Raw genomic sequence first — 12007 nt, forward strand, 5'->3', positions numbered from 1 at the left:
TATAGCTGCACTTTCCAGAGGACTGAACCAAGTGGTGTCCAGGTGCCAGTCCCTTCCACCCCTGCTTCTTATGAGGCAATTTCCTCTGGAGAAAGTTCCTAATGCAGCATTAATTGCTTGCAGTTGACATTTGTGAGCAGTATACTACCCAAATGACTTGAGAAAATGCATCTGGTATGTTTAACTTGGCTCAGAGAAAGCAGAACCCCAGTGCTGGATCTGAAGGGAAAACTTCAAAACTGAAACAAACTCCTCTTTAAGGAACATCCCCCAGTATCTGATGAAGGAGGAAGAAAACACTTTAACTAGTAAATACTCACCGAATTAGAGAAATGGAAGAAAGAGATCCAGAGGATGGACATCTCTTGTCGATTATCCTGGCTGTTCTGCTCAGCTCAACCTTTTTTTTCCCCTCAACCTTCAGCAATTAGGCCCATGTATTTTCCTAGCAGGAGAAGTTTAATGGCTTTTCCCCCTACATATTTTCTCAGATTACTCAGAACTGGGTGTGTGTCTGTGGTTTGGGGTTTTTCTGTTTCGTTGATTCCCGCCCCCCCCCCCCCCCCCGCATAGGCAACCCATCTCTACTCAGGCTGCTTCAGCATTCTGGGATTCCATTTACCAGAGAAGTTTTATCAACAAACTGGGCATGCAGAGTCCTAACTGAGCAGGACATGAGGATCCTTGTTTGTGTGCTGTGGATTGGTGGATTTCTAGATGGAAATTTACAGACTGCAGCATTGTTAACATGCTTTGTTGAACTTTATGCTGGTAGAGGAAATAATTCTCTCATGCCAATCTAAACATACTGAGATTACTTTCAAAAAGAAGTTGGTCACCCTTTACAGGACAGTATTCAGTTGTGCAAGTTCAATTAACTTTTATTAGCTACCTGACCAATGGGTTTTGTTTGGTTTTTTCTAACAATGTTTCTTCCTCATTCCGTAACATCTGCCCACAGAAGCAATTTGCAGTCCACATATATGGTCCTGTGCAAGAATTGTTTCCCTCCTTTAAGCTGAAATGCAGAAGTTTCTTAGCCATGTCCCAAATAAACTTCAAGCGTGTGGGGTTTCTCAAGTATGCTAGTTTGTGTTAGCCCTGTGTAGAAGCTTTCCACATGCATTGCAGAGTGGTGAAACACTTTAGGTATGAAAGTGTTTCTGACTTGCCTGTGATATGGATGATGGTTTCATTGCTTTTTGTACTGTTAAGTGACTGATCCAGCAGTCAAACACCTGCCATTTTGCATTGGTACTTAGCAAAACTAAGTAATGAAGGTCTGTGACCAACATAAATCCAGAAATAATATTCTGTCTCTATTGCCCTCTTAGTAATGGATGTGTATTACGTCCTTGGAGGAACAGCCTTGAAAGCACAACTTTTGAGAAGCTTGTGCATAATGATACTTTACATTCTGGTGCTCTCTACAGTTTTGAGGCAGGGAAACTTTGAGTTTTGACTCTAAAAGCATCATTTAACTTGAATCTTTTTATTGCCAGTCCCTGTGCAGAATCTGTAGAAGTTGCAGTCAATTTTTTCTCTTAAGTCTTTTTAAGATAGTACTAATGAAAAGCCTATTTATCTGTGTGTTCTCCCAGTTATTTTCTGCTGCCTGTTTGCATGCCTTAAATTTGCTTTAGCTCAATGAATAGCATTTTATAGGTTGCTGCTAAAAGATTGGGTGTCTGATTTTGAAATGACTGTTTAAAGTGTACCAGATCAGAGTGGTGCCCTTTAAATCACTATACTACTGTCACTGCGTGTATGCAAGCTCCCTCCATAAGGCTTATGAAGCCACTGAAGTCAGAGCCGAAAGGGTTAAATCTGAGGTGGGGTGTATTGCAGACTGGATAGTTTATACTTGGCACCAAGTCCTACAGACTGCAGAGAACCAATCCACATGTACAAGTGAATCGCCTGACTGAGAAGTATGGCAGAAGTTGATGTGTGATCAGTCCTTGCAAAAAAGGCAAAGCTGACTCAAAAAAACCAGTCAGAGGAAGAAAAAGGCAGGTTTTGCCTGTTAATCATGAGGCCTGGTTAGGTCGTCAGCCAAGGAGTGTGATTTAGTTTATTGGAAAACCAGAGTGCTGCTTTTTCACTTAGTGGCAAGGAGACAGTACTCTGCCAGTGTGTGTCATGTGCTCTGGCTGTGCAGGTCTCTCATCTCAAGGGGGAAGTCTGTAGCAGAAGCTGAAATTCACGGGGGAACAGCAAGTATGAATGTGGCACTGGGGTGGGTAACTCTTCTGTCACTGCCTGTGGCGCTTACCTTGGTCAGTCCTGGTTTGACACCAAAGCTGATGTTCCCATATAACATGTAACTGTAGTTCCAGAGTGTCTGCAATGATGTGGCAATGTATATAACCTTTGCTCTTGTGGGAAGCTGTCAAGTCAACTGTATGGTCAAATGGGGAGAACTGCTGAGATGTTTGCATTTGAAATTAAAACACCCTTCAGCTCTCTGATTAAAGCTTTGGTGTAGAGGTTTGACTATGCCGTAAAACAAAACATGATCTGTAATAAACACCTTTTGGATTTGATGCTTGACATTAAGCAAATTGAATCAAGGAAAAATGCTAAAATAATGGACTTGCACCACTTGAGTCTTAAGGAAGACATTTATAATTCTTTGCTAGACTACAGCATTCTTGTCAGATGCCAGAGGGACTGAGAGGAATACTACTGTATGGGAGCTCTGAGTCCTGCTGTTGCCTCCGCAAATACAGAACCTTCATCTCCAGGAGTGCTGCTCCTCAGGGCTCAAGGGAAGCCCCCTTGACCCTGAGATTAGCTCAGTTGGTTAAAACTTCGTTGTAATAATGCCAAGGTCATAGGTTCAATCCCCTGTGTGGGCCGTTGACTTAAGAGTTGGACTCGATGATCCTTGTGGGTCCCTTCCAACTCAGAATAGTCTGTGATTCTGTGATTCTCCAGCACTGAGGGGAAACTGCAGGGAGTGGCTGGCAGCCTGCAGGGCTGGATCCCTCTCAAGGGATCCCTTGGGTGAGACTAATAACCTTGCCCTGGCAGCCTTTCAAACAACATGTGCCCAGCTTGCCCTTTTCGCCAGTCTTTCCCCCACCAGGACCTGGTGGAATTTCAGCCCTCATGGCACTGCAACCAGCCTGTCGTCAGGCATGTCAAGTGGCACAGGGAGCTGGTGCTTTCCAGAGAGCACTGACGGCAGACTGCTAGCCAATAGTGTTGCATAAATCAAGCTTTTTCTTTTTTTGTTTTTTTTTTTTTTTTTTAGAATTTTTTTTTTTAACAGCACTGCAGAACTGCCATGCCACCTTTCTTGCCATGTGTCAGTTGCAGAGGTGCAGTGCTGTGTTTAACTTTGCAGAGCTGGTCCCTCTTGGATTCTCAGAGGCTTGTGTCTTTTGGGCCCAAAAGGCAAACAACCAAAAAATGTAAAACCTATGAAACTCATGTAGCAGGACTGAGATCTCGCTGTGAGAAAGTTTCCTTTGTAGGAAAAATAGCAAGGTTTTCTTGTTCTAAAGGATTCTTAAATGTGTTTTATTTGGGATTATTTTTGCCTGAGACTACAACATTTGGAACAGTGGTTACAAATTGCTCTGTTAGTCCAGGTGCCAATTGTGCAGGTGAAATACTGGTGAAACTATTAGGACCGAAATAATATTTCCTGTAACCAGTTTATTACAGTTCTGTTATGTTCTTTTTTCCCCCTTCACTATATATAATCAGTAGCCTTAAATACTTTTTTAAACGTAAAAACAGCTGTTCTTTAATTGGAAAATGCTGCATCTTCAGAATCAAATTCTGTTGTGACGCTGTTGCTGTGCAAAAGTGCAGTCCTAACCCAGAGGTAGAATCCTTGTAGAGTCAGTAGAAACTTCTTGGCTGGCTGTAGTCTTTGCTGAATGAAAAATCACTTCTGCACAGTAAGCAACTTTTGAGTCTGCAAAAACTGCAAGCTGAATAAATTTCTGACTTGGTTAACGTGAGAAATCCTAAGCATATTGATTAATTCTTCAATTTCTACTGCAAAAGAATACCTTGGCAAAGATATGATGCTTTTTCAGTTGTTATATGAAAAAGCAGATCAACGTGTTTTCCAAATTATTCTGGTTATAGCTTTGTTACACAGAATAATCCACTAGAGCTAATTAATACTTATGTACTTACTATATCTTGATTCACTACAGGTTATGTTGAGAGTACTCCAAATGCTCTGTAAACTAGTTCATATCATATGTCAGTGTTAAATATAGCCAGTTGCTGAGCTCAGTTTTAGGTGAAGACTCGAAGGACACGCAATACACGGGAGCAGATGAATCTTTTTGTGGCCTTAACGATCTGATTGCATTGACACAGTCACTGTACTAGCTAGAAGAATGCTAATGTCAGCTATAAGTTGTGTAGTACTCACACTAGTGCTGGGGGCATACATGCTTCATAGAACGGTTCAGGAAAATGAAAAGTTTCAAGTTAGCACATAACCTTAAGAAGTTTGAGTGTATGCTGCCTGGAACATTGTGGTATATTTGCTTGCCATTAAAACTTACTTGTAAAGGCAAATATTTCATGCAGGATTTATTTCTGTGGTAATGGTTAAAGCCATTTCCGCTCTGACTTGCCATTGTTAGGCAACAACCACCTTTTTTTTTTATTATTTTTTCCCAGGGTTACAACTGGCTTTTTAGCCACCACATTTGCAGTGTGGTGCTGTTTCTACAGAGTATTTCTGCCTTTTTTGTATTTGCTCTTTTGTGAAAGCCTTGTACTTGTCAGTCAGGACGAGATTAGCAGGAAACAAATTCTTCACTTAAATATTTATTAAATAGAGGGGGATATTTTGAAACAAAATTTAAAAAACACAAACAAACAACAGAACAGTAAACCCCCATAAAGCCACCAGAGCAACACTCTGCCATTTGTCTTGAGAATCCAAGGTGTATTGGCTATTCTGCCTTGCTTCGCTGTGTACTTGCTCCTCTACTAGATTTAACTCCGCTAGGATGAGAAGCAAGAGAAGAGAATGGGGCAAGTTGACAGCTCTGTAAAAGAGGAGAAACGTGTAACAGACACTAGAAAGATTGCCAAGAGGACTGACCTTTTAGTTTAGAACAGGTCAGCCCAGCTTCTACTTTGAATGTTTAAAGTTTGTTTAAAGAAGTCAGGCAGCAAGGGTGCTGATGGCTGAAATGTCAATGTAGAATGAGAAATTATGAACAAGAATGGATGCTGAGAGACTTCAGGAATACTGCTAGATATTTGAAGACTACTTTGAAACTTGAGGATGTTCTTCAAGAGCACAAAGCTTATTTGCTCTACTTTAAAATTTTACTTATTTGCTGTATGTGAGTGGCTGGGCAGAGCTAGTGGGAATTCTCAGCATAATTTTGTTCTTGAAAATATATTACTACCTTTCTTCCTACACTGCTAACATTTCAGTCTTGGAGGGAAAGTTCCTGTGAATAATCCTGGCCCACTCTTTTGTAACCTGAACATTACAAAATGTATGAATATACTCTTTAAATGGTAACAGTGGACAAAATCAGTTCAACAGAATTCCAGCAAACAGAAAAGGTGAACTGTATTTGTAAGCTCTGTCTAGTCAAGTAACTTGAACACCGATTAGGATTGTTAAGCATGACAGTCTCAGTCTTGTTTGTGCTTACCTATTCAATCAAGTCTTTCAAAAAGAAGGATTTGAACCTTGACCTTTCAAGGAAGTGCTATAATAAATGTACTGTTTGGTTTTTTCAAGTTCCAGCTTCTTACTTTCCTTCTGACCTGAAAATTTTTCCTTCCCTGTACCAGAACATGTACTTTTGCTACACAGTTAAGTTGTGATAAAATAGCAAATAAATATCCCCAAAGCACTTACCTGAAAAGCTGATGATCAATTTACTAAGAAGAGCTTAATGGGATTTTGGAAAAGCTTCTGAACATGAACAGGCTGAGTAGTGATCTCATGCAAAACCATGCCCAGGCTTTGTTTATGATAGCAATGGATAAATAAATTGTAGCTATGACCATGTGTGCAGTTGTGTACTGCAGCATGCTTTGAAAACCCCGTGAGCAGTCTGTGGCATTTTTAGCACTGTATGCTGTCTTAATGAAGGTATAAATGAGAGCCTGGTTAAGTTGTAAGAGTGTGCAGGAATAACCAGGCAAGGGGCTTGTTGCTGTTCTCATCTGCACGTTCAAATAGGTCGCTTTAGTTTGTTAGCTCGTGCACTTCATCTCAAACAATGAAGTTCACTTGCTTACCTGCACTGTGTTAATAGCTGGCATTTCTCACTGGCTTGTGTATGCTTATCTCTGTTACTTGCAGCAGTTTCATCTTGGTGGGTGCTGTAAAACGGAGTGGGGGAAAGGCACGTGCATTTGCAGAACTTCCTGGTTTGGGAGGTTGCATGCACCTCCAAATCCCCAAAATAGCAGACTCTGGGTTTAGACAATGTTATTCACTATCTTGGTTATTTAAGGAAAAGCTGGGCTTTATTTACTACCTTAAAAATTCACTGGACCAGTCTTTCACTTCAGAATACGAAGTTCTCCTGAAACTTATCTTACAATGAAACTCCAAAGTTGGTAGTTAATAAAGGGAAAAGAACTGTGTTATCAAGACACTATAAATCCATTGGAATGTCTGTGTGTGTTTATGTGCTTTCACATAGTCTGAAATTGTGGATGGAGAGAACAGCCTAACATCCTTAAAGAGAGGCCAGCAAGGACAGCCAGAGTTCATAAGCATTTAAATAAATAAGTACTCTTCATCTTAGGAAAACAATGACTATGGATAAGGAAAAAAAGGTCCAAAAGCCATTGAAGCTTTCAGCTGAACCAACAATCTGAGCACTGAATCACTGGAGGCTGTGAGTTTGGGGAAGGTGCTAGCATTGCAGTCTCAGACAACCATTTATTCACTAGTAGGCCAAGCTATTAGGGTAAATGTACCTGTAAGCATCAGCAATCAAGTTTTATGGTAGTCTGGTTTGAACATCTCATGGAAAGTCAACAGCTCTTGCACAGCTGTACAATGCCTGATTTCTGCAGCTGTATGCTCAATTGCTGTTCTACTTTACTTCTTCTATACCTTACAGCCAAGAATTAACTGATAAAAATTTATGCTCCTTGGTTGCTATAATTTGTATGTTACACTGGTGCTTCAGTCCTGAAGCAGTCTGGCAAACAGCCAAGTAGAGAAGGCAAAAACTGGTGGTTCGTGCCTGTGAAAGTGATACTGTTTCAGGCAAACATGCCTGCATGATTGCTTGCAGACATAACTTGCATGTTATTTCTGCTTACCACAGCTTTGGCTTCTAAAATGGCTTTTAGTGACTCTGTGGGGTGGATTTGGTTTTGGTTTGGTGATTTGATTTTATTGGTTTTTTCTTTTTTTTTTCTCCTCTTTTTTTTTTTTGTGGTAATAAACAGAGCACCTTCACAGTGCCAGCACTGTTGTTACTGTGTGTTCCTAAGCAAGCAACGCCATTAGCTTATGAGCACTTCATGTATTTCACTTTTACGAATATGTTGTATTTTTAATGTTATAAATGTTGGTTGAAGTTGTTATAGGATCTTAACTCACTCTCTCTTTAATAGTTTGAATTAGCTTGGCTAGTTCACATCAGGATGTGATGTTACTGAGGTTGCACAGAGAGCTCCAAAATTTGCAATTCTATGTAAATACAGCATTATATGAAATTGTTTGGTTTCCTAGTGCTTTCTTATGGAGCACATGTGAGTGACACTGAACAACATGTTGGGAGGGATGCCTGGTTGCTGCATGCAGACTCTCCTGGATGATGTCATCTCTGCCTTTGGGGGTATATGCTGAAAAAGTGGGAATTCTGCAATTGTGTTCCACAATGTGGTCAAATAAACAGCTTGTAGTGTAATGCATTGACATATGAAATACCTTATATGGTTTTTGATTTCAGTGACTGTGGTAATCATGACCATATACTATGGTTTTCTGCTGGAATGCTGATGCTGCATTTTTGTCTGGCATCAAAGCATATTCAGTTGATGAGAGCACTTCTAGAATGCCTTCCTGCATGTCTGGGCACACCCTCTCCTTTCAGATTTATTCTCCCCCCCATGTCCCCCTTCATACAGGCTGCACAAACATAGCTGATGGGTGTGAATGCTGCATGATGGTTTGGTTGAAAGAATCAAGTTCCAGATGGGAGTACCAGGAAAAGCGTAAATTATTACTGTCTGAATTTGGACACTAACACAAACTGACTTGAATTCTTGTAGTAATTTATCAACTTGTAGATTGAATTATCTGTTGTAATTGACATGATATTGATTCCTGTTTACCTAGCACTGAACAAGTCACTGTCCCTCCGCCCTTTCACAGCACATTCCTGGACACCCCTTGTTTGTTAGTTGAAATAATAAGATCTTGCTCTGAACCCAGTTCTGCATGTTGTAGTATATTTCTCCTGGATTTGGGACTTCCAGCAGCCAATTCCTCCTCTTTTTACAATAATCTACTTGCTGAGCAACTTTCCCTATTTTTTTCCCCAAGTGATATTACTGTTACCCCAAACTTTTACATTTATTGAGGAAGGGGAAAGCCTAGAGCTTTTCTCCAGTGTACTTGAAGTACACAACTGAAATTTGTCAAGCTGAGCTTTAGTGAATGCACAAAGCAGCTGAACTGTTTTGCACTGCACTGTAGGGTGTTTTGGAGGCATAGTACTTGATGTAAGACAAAGTCAAAGCAAGTTTATGAGTAGTATTTAGTTTAGAGAATTCCTCATGTGACTAGTTGCCTGGAATGGTGTGTTCTCAGCCAAGGCAACTTCTCTGTCTGTGCATCTGCTACTGACACTCCCTAAGGCAAATAATGAAATTAAAGAATTTCTCATCACTATTATGTGTTTTCATAAGCTTAGTGAACATACTGGTATTTGCAGAGTTACAGAATGTCAGTTCTTTGAGGAATAATATTCATCTAAGTTACAGATTTTCATACACCACATCTGATCCTTAGAATTACCTCACTTTTTATGCAGGATGCCTTTAGGACTCTGTGGATGTGAAGCTGTATTTGAAGCTGGTCTACTTGCTCATGAAAGTATTGATTACTAGAGTGAAAATTTGCTTTAGAAAGAGTGGAATCAGTTATTTATTGCTGTATATTCTCTGGTTACGTGAAAGTCCAGAGCACTGAGTGAGCAGACTCCTGTATGTACATGGACACCTTGGCATGTGCAACATGGACACACTTCATTTCTCTCTTCAGTCTCAAAACTGCTTTTATTTTTCTGGGAGCTTCTTTAGCATCAGCTGGATCAAGGTTTACTTAGCTGCCTCTTTTAATTTTTGGCATTATTAGCTGTGCATACTGTAAGATAATGCGACCTCAGTCTGTCTTGCTAAGTCTTGATATGTTGAAGTTGTCTGTTTACTGTAGAGAGAAAGCTCTTGCAGAAGGTAAGACTGCTGGTTCGTTCTGAGCTAATGCTGAATCAAAATGGAATCTTAACTTTTTGTTACATGCGTAGGTGAGCAAGCTGTGTTGAGGGCTAGTCTCCAGACAAGTAGCAGCAAGTTTTAATGTGTCAAAACAACAGTGAAGGCAAAGTTTGCAGGTATTTTTCAGCAATTGATTCTGTGATTGACTTAAATTAATGGAAAATTATTCAGAACGGGTTCTTGCCCTGCCTTCAGGAAAGACTTTTGGAAGAACTCTTCAATCTGCCCTAGCTTTCCTAATTGAAGGTGAAAATGAGGGTACTAAAATTGTTTAAGCTTATATAGGCATTGAATAATAGTGGGTAAGCAAAAGGTCTAGACCAGCCTTGAGATACTAGGACATTTTTAGCTGTATAAGCCATTTCATCTCGGAGGGGAAGCAGGGGCGGAGAAGGGTGTGCTGTCTGATCTCATTAGCTTGTTGCTGTTTTCCTTGTTCCATTGTCTTTTTACCCTCCATCTGAATCAGATATTCAAAGTACCATGTAAAGACAAGGTTGTGGGACAGAAGCCACTTTGTATTTGGTTCATAGCTAGCAGGCAAATTGCTGCAGTTCGAGAAGAGTCCTACTTTGGGTGCTGCTTTTGTACTTAAAACTTCATGGGCCATGTGGCCAGTATGTAAAGCTTTATACTTTCCACTGATATGAAAAAGCCTTTATTTTGGATGTAGTTACTCAAGCTATGTTTTCGGCTGGAGAAAATAAGGTTTAAGGGGAAAAGTGAATTTTGAATAATGCAAGAATGCATTTTAAATAATGCATTCTTGCTTTAAGTAACTTACCTTTCATTGCTTAGCATGCTGGCCTCATTTTATGCTTTCCAAAGTATTAATTAGTAAGAGTTTGTTTTCTTTCCCCTGCTATGGTTTCCAAAATGACTTACGTGGTTTCTATGAGGCTTTAAACTTTTTTGATAAAGAACAAATCAAGAGTTGCTTCTCTTCTCATGGCAAACTTGTCTGCCAAAGCAGTCATTGATTCCATTGGACAAAAATATCATGGAATAATTCTTCACTGTGCCTCATCAACATTGCCGTAGCAGAAATCTATTATTATAATCTCTTCTGATCTTGTAGCCTCCTTGACTTGTCATGGTGTATTGCATCTCGTATTGTTACCACAGTTGAAATAGTAAAATAATTTCAGACTTTAATTCATATGTGAATTATAAATTATTCTGCCCACCCTACATATTTAATCCAGAGCTGCTTTCTTCACACCAGATTTCAAATATGTCCTTACATCCATATCCATGTTTGAGGACACCACGCTCTGATGTCTGCATTTTTAATTAAGCACCGTTGACCTATTTGCTCATTGATTTCATGGCAAGTGTCCTCCTCCCTGCTCTTTGATTGGAGAGTGGAATCTGTCATTCCAGATATGTGATGGTGTTCAACACTTGTCCAACTGTTCTTCAGTTGGGAAGCTGACCTTTTTCAGTGATTGCATCTTCAGCCAAATTCCCTTGTTGAATCAAGTGAACTTCATCTCCCCTATTTAGACTTTATTGCTTTGAAAGTGAGCCTTCCTTCTGGCAGATTGCAACCCCCACCCCTGGCAACCATATCTTGTAAATCTGAAGTTCTTTATACCTCTGATCTCATTTTTGGTACTAGGAGAGTTTCATATGAAGTTGTGATAGGAAGGTCATCCAGCTGCTTTGGGTGTTTGATTTCTCTCAATCATGTCTTGTGGTTTTGGTACCTATGTGCAGTTTCAATGCTTGCTAGGAACTTGTGATTATATGTTGCAAGTGTTCTTCTACTGTTTTTGTTTGTTTATGCATCTCCATCCCACATGTGGTCCAGTGTCCTCCATCGTCTGTGTATGTCCCTCCTGCACGCCCCACCTTCCTGTAGGGTTTTGGGTGAGGTTATGCGGCTCTGCTCTGCTGGAGAGGACACTGGGACTGTTTCCTCACTTGGCTAATGATCTTTATAGAAGATGGAGGCTATTACTAGGTATGGGATTGCTCTCCAGTGAGTCTGAAGGGGTCCCATATGCATCTACTGGGTGGCCAATCCAAGCAGCATGTGGGAAGTGTACAAGTGTTGTAACCTCAGATCTCATCATGCACCTCCCTCTCCTCTCTTCATTTCATCTCAGATGTCTTAACTCTTGGAAGATCTTGAGCTGCACTGCTATGCATTGATTCCTTGAAAGGCAAGAAAAGGCCTTCCATGAAGAGAAGAATTGCTCTCTCTGCTTGTTACTGCTCTGTGCATCAAGGGATTAGCACTAAACTTTTTCTTCACTGGCATTCTTAGTGTTGCTCCTGTGTTGCTGCTCTTAATTCTGTTGTAGATCTGAGCTTATACAGCAGCATTTCATCATTATTACAATATAGATCTCTATTTCCTGTCCTCATGCAAACTTGTATGTAAGAATATACATGTGACCAGACGTGGTCAGACTAAAGATGCACATAACACTGTGTCCCATCTGCAGCAGTAACCAGAGCTGAATGCTGAGTGAAGAGTTGAAGAACAGGATGAGTGTGGAGTGATTCTTCTCTAGAATTCTCCTAG

General features: G+C 40.3%; 1 protein-coding gene across 3 annotated transcripts in view; it reads left to right on the plus strand.

Annotated features, from left to right (window-relative positions):
• MTUS1 (microtubule associated scaffold protein 1) overlaps positions 1-12007 on the plus strand; it is a 122249-nt gene that overhangs the window by 22485 nt on the left and 87757 nt on the right. The gene's annotated exons all lie outside the window — the stretch shown is intronic.

This window comes from Pithys albifrons, chromosome 5 (genome assembly GCF_047495875.1).
Source record: "Pithys albifrons albifrons isolate INPA30051 chromosome 5, PitAlb_v1, whole genome shotgun sequence".
NCBI lineage: Eukaryota > Metazoa > Chordata > Aves > Passeriformes > Thamnophilidae > Pithys > Pithys albifrons.